Genomic DNA, 9,822 nt, shown 5'->3' on the forward strand with positions numbered 1-9,822 from the left:
ATCCTCTTCTGTGAAGGTGATTTCATCATCTTTTGTTGCTTCTCGGATCCTCTTGCCATGAGTTACCATATATTTGTCTTCTTTGTTGCTGAAAATGTCATCCCATTTACTTTGTCACCACCAAAGATCATCTTTATCATTAGGCGAGGTGACCCTGCAGCCGGTATAGCTGGTTCCATAGCATCTCGATTCCTACCATAGTTACTTTTGGCCCGATCACAGAGAAATTCTCTAAGATGACCATTCTTCAATAATGTTGCAACCTCTTCAAAAAGGTGCCGACAGTCCCCAGACCTATGGTCATGCGTCTCATAGAATTCACACCATAGGTTAGGACCGCTTTGACTAGGATCCGATCGATTTGGTTTCGGGAATCTATCCTCCTTAATGTTTCTCATAGCCGAAGCTAATTCCACTAAGCTGATGTTAAAGTTGTAGCCGGATAACCGGGGGTATGTTGAATCTCGGTACCCTGATGGTTCCTTCTCCTATAAAGCTCCACTATTCCGACCACGATCCGCTCTTCTATCGGCAACAAACTTGTCTGATGACTTAAAGCCTTTATTTCCACGTCCATCAACCCTTTCGTAAGGCTGAAAGAGACTCCTAGAATACCTCCTATCTATATCAAAATCAGTTTTGAACTTTTCCTGATTTCGATCATGATTACATCCTTTTGAAGACACCAAAGAGATCAGTTGATCATCTTCTATTCTAAATCTTTTCAGAATTACTCCCGGAGCCGCACTTGGTTTGAACGGAAACTGTGTCTACTTCTTCAAGTGTAGACCCTTTAACGCCGGCGACGTTCCCAAGTTCTGATCCATTCGAGCATGAAATTCCTTAGCATTTTGGTGCATTCATTCATTCATTTCCCTTATGAATCTCATGATCTCGATTTTGAAAAGATCATTAGCATTGTTGTTGTTCCCAGATCCACTACCTACATCACCTACCTCATTTTTATTAAAACCAAACTCCTCCCACGGAGCGACATTACCGGTCCTTTGAAATGTTTGATTTGCAGGTACATTGGGAGGAACCCTTACGTCTCCATTGGAGTTACTGGAAGCAACCGAAAAGGCATGTTTCAATTTTTTCATCACCCGGTCTTGCCTTGAGAGATACTTCATAATTTCCCTTTGTTGCTCCCTCAAAATATTAACCATTTCAACAACATATTCATCATCCATATCATCGGGTGTTGGACTTCTCACATGCCAAGGATTTTGTTCTTCGCGAACTGGAGTTGTTTCATCTCCTTCGTTGCGAGTTTAACTAGTTGAATCACCATGCTGGAACACATCCTCAAGCTCATTGTGTATTCCAATGTTGTAAGAATTGTTCATATTGTTAACTGTCATATCTGATTTTTCACTTACTAAAGAAAAGAATCAAACTGCACTAGCAGATGAATGGGTCAAAGTCATTATAAAATTGTCTATGCCCCATGATGGGTGCCAAATTATTTACCCGTAAAATAATGCAGTTAAATTTGTAACGTGGTTTATAAACACGTGAATTTGATCCAGTAATATGAAATAAGTAAGAACAAAAATAAGATTATTAAAATAACTTGAAGAAAATACAAGCCTGGCTGTGTGATGATAGGATATAATTGCATATTTTAGTCGCTTATTACACTCAAATTTACTGCACTTTAATTGAGTTTGCGCTTTAATCGCTAGTGTTTTGCACTAATTGTGTGTTTTATGCCTTGTAGGTGTGATTCCGAGCTATATAGATGTTATGGAATGAATTTAAGTGATTTTAAGCTTTGAAGTCTGAGTAAAAGCTCAAGGAATTAAGCCGGGATCGTGTTCGCGGGTCAAATTTGATAATTAAGTACGAACGAAGACTTGAGGAGGCATATTGCGTACTGTCTAGTAAAATAGACATAACTTTTTGTTCAGAATGTTATTTGGCCTCCACAATATATAGTTGGAAAGATAATTCAAAGGGTTACAACTTTCATGTTTTACGTTTTTCCAAATTCCAAACGGAGCAGGGTGAAAAACGCGATTGAAATCGCGACTGCGGAACTAACCGTGGCAGAAATCAGAGAGCTTGTCTGGCCGCGGTCCTACCGCATTTTTACCACGGCCGCGCCCCTCCAGGCGTCAAAAAGAAGTCCTATTTTGCCCGGGACAAGTTTATTTCGGCCCTACACTATTCCAACTTGTATAAAAGGGGTCCTAAACCTATTTTGAAGAAGAGGGGAAATATTTTGGACACAAAATTAGACCTAAGGAGGCGGAGAGACACTACTTTAGGGTTAGACAACACCCTTGGAGGCAAGAACACATTGGGAGCAAGGCGGAGAATTCTTCTACGAGTTTTTTTCTTCCTCTTCCTATTTTTCATTGTTGGTTATGACTTTTAGTATTGTAGTTTTACATACTATTATGAATAGCTAATTTGTTATCTAGAGTTTTGATAGAACCTTTTGTAGGATAAATTCTTGTTATGTTTTTATATTATTGAGCCATAGCCTTTTCTCTATTTGTTCAACTACATTTATATTGTGGTTGATTGAAGAGCTCTCAATTAGCTGTGCCTATTTAGTATGCATAACTCGGGAGAGAGTGCATATTTAGGTAATTGTTGAACAACACCACTCCCAGAGTATATGAGGGATCAATAACCGAGGGTTTAAAGGCAGGATTAGGGATAACGAAGCCTTGGGTGCGATCTGAAGTGAGCTGTATTAAAAGGCAGCTAGCGTAGCTTGGGAGAGTGCGTCTAGTAAATTGTCGTAATTACTCGGGAGAGATTTACGGTAATAAGAGTGCTCATGATCGGTAGAGTATACTTAGGCGAAATTATAGAAGACATAGCGGGAAGGATTCCGACAATAGGGGAAATCATAACTCTAGACCTCCTTAATCTTTTCTCTAACCCTCAGTATCGTTAGTTGTTAATTTACTATTTTAATTTGTTAGTTAATTAGTTAAACAGAAGAATCTTAATATCTATAAGTTAGGAATTGTTCAAGCTTGTCTTCTTGGTTATAGTGAACAGCTGTAGCCAAACCTTAGTTCTCTGTGGGATTCGACTCCGTACTTGTAAACCGGATTATATTTGCAATGACCGCATTGTCCTTTTTATAAGGCATAGTTGGGCGTAATCAAATTTTGGCGCCGTTGCCGGGGAACTAACGGTGTAGTTGTAGGTGTACATATTGCTAGGTTTCAAATTTGAACTTTTATTTTATTATTTTATTTTTTTAATTTTTTATTTTAGTTTTATTTGTTTATTTGAGAAACATGACATCATGGAATTATGAGAATATTTTTGTTGGTAATTCTACTTCTGATCCTCCTTATGTATATTGTGAAGGAAACCACCCAGGGCAAAATTATCAAAATATTCCTGAGAGCGAGTTTTGTGCACCAACTCAATCTTATGTGTGGAATGTGTGTGATATGTGTGGTGGTCAAGATGGTCACTTTCACGGTTGTGCTTATATTTCTTACCTTCCCCCAACCCCTTACTTTGATTGTTCTTCTTTTTCTGGTGAAGTTAATAGGAACAAAGAACCTAGGGAAGCTGACTTAAAGAAGCTCGAAGATATGTTAAAGTGCATTTTGGAACAACAGAGTAAATTACTACTGCGGATAGAAAGGCAGGAGGAAACTATTCACAACTTGAAAGTTCACATGAGTCAACTGGTTGAAGTTTTTAATGCTCAACAAGCCAATATTGTGAATAGTATCCAAGAAGAGCGTGAATTAGATACAGAAATTGATGAGCTAGAGGAGGAGGCTAGAGTAGAACACCAACAATCAATCGCACTAGATTTTGAGGATGTCGATGTTGTAGAAGAGATACTAGAGTCAACCAAGGATATTGAGGATACATATTTAGTTGACTCTATTGTCATTAGTGTTGAGAATGTAGATAGTCCCAATATTCATGTAGTTGAGCGCATTGGTCTTCACTCCAAGCATTTTTCCACGTTGTGTTTAGATGATGATATGGAAATAGAGTCGTGCGAGCCATTTGAGGAGTCAAGGAATGAGGAACAAAGTGCTTACATTCTAGAATTCTTCTTGCCAGAAGATCGGGATTACACACCTCATCTAAAGGCCAAGAAGTGCAGAATACTACATTATTTTATTGGGCCAGCCAGATTCGTTCCACCACCCCAGGAGCATGATCATAGAGCAGAATCAAAACTTGGGGTCCGATTCATAAGTTCAAAGTGGAGGCAGAAAGTGATTCACGTCGTGCTGCGACGTTAAATCAAGCGCTTGTTGGGAGGCAACCCAGCTTTATTGCTTTCTTTTATTTATTTTTTTATTTTTATTTTTTTAATTGTATTATTTTTGTAGTGTCAATTTTTTTTATTTTCTAGGAGCATGGAAAGCAAAGGTATTGGAAGAATGCAACAGCAAACCAAATGGTTGGAACTAAGTGTGAGGTACCCGCACGAAGGACCAAGCTGGGGAGAAGTCTGAGTACCCCATGAGCTGTAGTGCTTCGGCCTTTGGCCTACCAGGAGTCTCTTTTACCCTTTTATTAGTTATGGTGTGCATTGGGGACAATGCACAATTTTAAGTGTGGGGTGAGGAGTATCGTCTGGGTGACTTTCTATTGCTATTTAGTTGTGTTAGTTTAATATTTTTTAAAAAAAGATTGGACTTTTTCCGACGATGGATCTATTAGACAATTTTCTTGAGGGATTTAAGTCTAAAAAAAAGATTTTCTTTTGTTAGGTAGTGTAATAATTACCCCTTGGTTTTTCTTTGTGCCGCGGTTCTTTTCCAAGGGTTTTGTTTGAACCGGGTGTAGTTAATTTTTTTTTAGTAATAGGAGTCATTGTATTGAGTTTTGAATTGAAGCAACATCTCTTGACTTTGTTATGCCTTGAGAATAGTGAGTACTTTGGTTGTGACGCTTAGGCTCAATTTTTGACTCTTGTATAAGTACCTTAAATTGTATTATCTTAACTTTGCTTAACTGCTTTGACTAGAGTGTCTATGAATCCAATCCTGAGTGAGTTATGTGTCATGTGTGTGTAAGGTTTTGCGTTATTCAGTGCATTGCATTTGATGCCTAGAACTTGCCCTGTGTGTTTGCAAAGCGAAATAGTAGTTTTGTTCAATCTTGGAAGTGATATAGGCGTTTCTTTGTTGAGCCGGATATGTATATTTACCCACCTAATTGTTATGTATCGTAGTTAACCCCTTTGAGCCTGTAATCTTGTTTCTTTGGCAACCACATTACAAGCCTTGCCCATTTGTTGGAATTAACCATCTATTTGAACCATTGTAACCTCTCATGAGCACTTGAATTATTTATGAACTTTGTAAAAGTTAAAGTGTGGGGTGGTTGGTTTGGCTTTTGAGTGGAACTAATGAAATAAGGAGAAAGGTGCACTGTTTTTAAAAAAAGTAAAAGCCACTTGAATTAAAAAAAATAGCTGGATTGTAGTAAAAAAAAATTCCTTGATAAGTGGTGGCTCTTGATGTAAGTGTGCTTAAAGAAGTATGGGGTAATATACAATGATGTGAAGGTGGAGTTTGGTTTGACATAAGTATGGGGTTTGAATGTTAAAGTATATGTATTAAAGTGCTTAGGGAGGTGTAGTCACCCTTATATCTAAATGTATCCTACCCGTCCCGTAGCCTACATTACAACCAAACAAAGTCCTAATTGATCCTAGATTGAATGAGCTCGATTAGTGGAGTAGTACACTACGGGCAAGCTTATGGTGCATCTTTTGTGGCATATGAATGTTATTTCTGAGAGTGAGTGAATTCTTTCTATCTTGAGTTCCTAAGTGTTATTAAATTTTATGTGTGGAACTATTCTCTTGTTTTGTGTGAGGGCACTTGGTTCATGAAGGAAAGGTAATGTCAGTGACCTATATGTTAGAGTAAGTAGGTGAGTTGTGAATAATGCGTGGTACTTGTGAGTCAAATCTTGAGGTGAAGATGTTACGCTTTTGTGCTTAGTCTATTTTAAATACTCTTGGTGTGATGAGTTAGGAGAATTGTTTAAAAAGGTCGTGTCTATAAAAAAAGTGTAGTTTGATTGCTCGAGGACGAGCAATGGTTTAAGTGTGGGGTGTTGATGATAGGCTATAATTGCATATTTTTGTCGCTTATTACACTCGAATTTACTGCACTTTAATTGAGTTTGCGCTTTAATCGCTAGTGTTTTGCACTAATTGTGTGTGTTATGCCTTGTAGGTGTGATTCCAAGCTATATAGATGTTATGGAATGAATTTAAGTGATTTGAAGCTTTGATGTCTGAGTAAAAGCTCAAGGATCTAAGCCGGGATCGTGTTCGGGGGTCAAATTTGATAATTAAGTACGAACGAAGACTTGAGGAGGCATATTGCGCACTGTCTAGTAAAATAGACATAACTTTTTGCTCAGAACTCCATTTGGTCTCTACAATATAATGTTCGAAAGCTAATTCAAAGGGATACAACTTACATGTTTTACGTTTTTCCAAATTCTAAACGGAACAGGGTGAAAAACGCGATCGAAACCGCGACCGCGGAACTAACCGCGGCAGAAATCAGAGAGCTTGTCTGGCCGCGGTCCTACCGAGTTTTGACTGCGGCCGAGCCCCTCCAGGCGTCAAAAAGAAGTCCTATTTCACCCGGGACAAGTTTATTTCGGCCCTACACTATTCCAACTTGTATAAAAGGGGTCCTAAACCTATTTTGAAGAAGAGGGGAAATATTTTGGACACAAAATTAGACCTGAGGAGGCGAAGAGACACTACTTTAGGATTAGACAACACCCTTGGAGGCAAGAACACATTGGGAGCAAGGCGGAGAATTCTTCTACGAGTTTTTTTCTTCCTCTTCCTATTTTTTATTGTTGGTTATGACTTTTAGTATTGTAGTTTTACATACTATTATGAATAGCTAATTTTTTATCTAGAGTTTTGATAGAACCTTTTGTAGGATAAATTCTTGTTATGTTTTCATATAATTGAGCCATAGCCTTTTCTCTATTTGTTCAACTACGTTTATATTGTGGTTGATTGAAGAGCTCTCAATTAGCTGTGCTTATTTAGTATACATAACTCGGGAAAGAGTGCATATTTAGGTAATTGTTGAACAACACCACTCCCAGAGTATATGAGGGATCAATAACCGAGGGTTTAAAGGCGGGATTAGGGATAACGAAGCCTTGGATGCGATTTGAAGTGAGCTGTATTAAAAGCCAGCTAGCGTAGCTTGGGAGAGTGCATCTAGTAAATTGTCGTAATTACTCGGGAGAGATTTACGGTAATAAGAGTGCTCATCATCGGTAGAGAATACTTAGGCGAAATTATAAAAGACATAGCGGGAAGGATTCCGACAATAGGGGAAATCATAACTCTAGACCTCAATCTTTTCTCTAACTCTCAGTATAGTTAGTTGTTAATTTACTATTTTAATTTGTTAGTTAATTAGTTAAACAGAAGAATCTTAATATCTATAAGTTAGGAATTGTTCAAGCTTGTCTTCTTGGTGATGGTGAACAGCTGTAGCCAAACCTTAGTTCTCTGTGGGATTCGACTCCGGACTTGTAAACCGGATTATATTTGCAACGACCGCATTGTCCTTTTTATAAGGCATAGTTGGGCGTGATCAAATTTTGGCACCGTTGCCGGGGAACTAACGGTGTAGTTGTAGGTGTACATATTGCTAGGTTTCAAGTTTGAACTTTTATTTTATTATTTGATTTTTTTATTTTTTTATTTTAGTTTTATTTGTTTATTTGAGAAACATGACATCATGGAATTATGAGAATTTTGTTGTTGGTAATTCTACTTTTGATCCTCCTTATGCATATTGTGAAGGAAACCACCCAGGGCAAAATTATCAAAATATTCCTGAGAGAGCGAGTTTTGTGCACCAACTCAATCTTATGTGTGGAATGTGTGTGATATGTGTGGTGGTCAAGATGGTCACTTTCACGGTTGAGCTTATATTTCTTACCTTTCCCCGACCCCTTACTTTGATTGTTCTTCTTTTTCTGGTGAAGTTAATAGGAACAAAGAACCTAGGGAAGCTGACCTAAAGAAGCTCGAAGATATGTTAAAGTGCATTTTGGAAACAACANGGCACCGTAAGGCGAAGTGAGTTTGAGAGATATTAGACATGAGAGAGTCTTATTGGTGAAAACCCTCACGGGCACTGTAAGGCGAAGTGAGTTTGAGAGATATTATTGGTGAAAACCCTCATGGGCATCGTAAGGCGAACATGAGTCTTCAGATGTGCAAATAAGGAAGTCTGTGGTTGAAAGGTGTTTGGAACATGGTGAAAGAAGCAAGGTTTGGGTTTTGTTAAAAGTCGGGCGTGAAAGTGTGAGGCAACGAATGTGGTAAGTAACAATTGATTGGTTGGACAGACTAGGTTGGGATCCAAAGTGCATGGCACGATCAACGGAATCAGCCTTTCCACTCAGATAAGTCTTGTCCTTTTCTCTTCATTACCACTCATTCATTTCCAGAGTTTTCTATCCTCAAAACCTTCGAGGTCATTGCATTTCATTCTCTTGAAATCTGTCTATAAGACGTTTTAGTGTCAGTTCTGTTCAAAAAACAAAGAAGAATGTCAAAGCTAACTACCAGCTTCCCAGTTGGGTAGCACAACAAGTTGGAGACATGTCAAGAGAGAGTAAAACATGAAGGATCAATAAAAGCAGTGGAATAATCAGACGTTTGCAAGAAAGAGGCAAGGTTCATAGGAAAGGAACAGGAACACCAAACAGTAATGTGAAGCAAAACATGGGGGTCATCGAGATTTGAGGGTTGAAAGTCAATTGGGAAATCGTGGCAAGTCAAAGCAAGTCCAGGAAGCAAGTCAGGGTGAAGTCGGAAGCGGGAGCATGGCCAACAAGAATGCCAGCAGCTAATCACCATTTTACATTAACAAATTTCTCTTTGATTGAAACAGGGGCAGAAATTTTCAATGTTTATTTTGTTGCAATCAGGCGCCCACCTGGAGAACAAGGGAATACTTTTCAAGTTTTAGCAATCAGGCGCCCACCTGGAGAATAAGGGAATATTTTTCTAATTTTAGCAATCAGGCGCCCACCTGGAGAACAAGGGAATATTTTTCAAGTTTTAGCAATCAGGCGCCCACCTGGAGAATAAGGGAATATTTTTCTAATTTTAGCAATCAGGCGCCCACCTGGAGAACAAGGGAATATTTTTCAAGTTTTAGCAATCAGGCGCCCACCTGGAGAACAAGGGAATACTTTTCAAGTTTTTAGCAATCAGGCACCCACCTGGAAAACAAGGGAATACTTTTTCACGTTTTAGCAATCAGGCGCCCACTTGGAAAACAAGGGAATATTTTTCAAGTTTTAGCAATCAGGCGCCCACCTGGAGAACAAGGGAATACTTTTCAAGTTTTAGCAATCAGGCGCCCACCTGGAGAACAAGGGAATACTTTTCAAGTTTTAGCAATCAGGCGCCCACCTGGAGAACAAGGGAATATTTTTCGAGTTTCAGCAATCAGGCGCCCACCTGGAGAACAAGGGAATATTTTTCAAGTTTTAGCAATCAGGCGCCCACCTGGAGAACAAGGGAATACTTTTCAAGTCTCAACAATCAGGCGCCCACCTGGAGAATAAGGGAATACTTTTCAAGTTTTAGCAATCAGGCGCCCACCTGGAGAACAAGGGAATACTTTTCAAGTCTTAGCAATCAGGCGCCCACCTGGAAAACAAGGGAATACTTTTCTAATTTTAGCAATCAGGCGCCCACCTGGAGAACAAGGGAATACTTTTCAAGTCTTAGCAATCAGGCGCCCACCTGGAAAACAAGGGAATACTTTTCAAGTTTCAGTAATCAGGCGCCCACCT

Source organism: Nicotiana attenuata, chromosome 6 (genome assembly GCF_001879085.1).
Source record: "Nicotiana attenuata strain UT chromosome 6, NIATTr2, whole genome shotgun sequence".
Taxonomy (NCBI): domain Eukaryota; kingdom Viridiplantae; phylum Streptophyta; class Magnoliopsida; order Solanales; family Solanaceae; genus Nicotiana; species Nicotiana attenuata.